Here is a 426-nt window from a genome sequence, read left to right as displayed (position 1 = left end):
CTTATCCAAAAAGGTTATGGTAATTGCAAAGACTTAAAGAATTTATCTGTGTTCCATTGCTGGTTTATTCCAAGAGACTTCGAGCTTCAGAACACCTTGCCGTCACGTTTTGATTTTTAAGGCAATTTGCTCACCTAACTCCCGTCTGTACTAAAGGGGGGGGGGCCTCAAGGCCAAGAGAACTATAAACAAAAGACACTTTATTTCTCTTTTTGTCACGGCAAGAAGGAAAAGAGCCCCGCAAGCCTGCACCTCATCAGTTGGGTAAGGACTCCCTCTCCTGGAATAACAGCAAAAGCGGATGCGGGGCTCGCACCGCTTTCCGCCGCCGCAGCCCGTGCGGGAGCCGCCGGAGGGGGAAGGGTTGCGAGCTGCTCCCGTGCTACGAAAATTTGCTGCCATCTACCGCCGAGCCACCGCAGCGCC

This window comes from Rhea americana, unplaced genomic scaffold, assembly GCF_003343005.1.
Source record: "Rhea americana isolate MKP2758 unplaced genomic scaffold, rheAme1 scaffold_26, whole genome shotgun sequence".
Lineage (NCBI taxonomy): Eukaryota > Metazoa > Chordata > Aves > Rheiformes > Rheidae > Rhea > Rhea americana.
The sequence above is the reverse complement of the archived record's forward strand: the minus strand, read 5'-3'. Positions refer to the sequence as shown.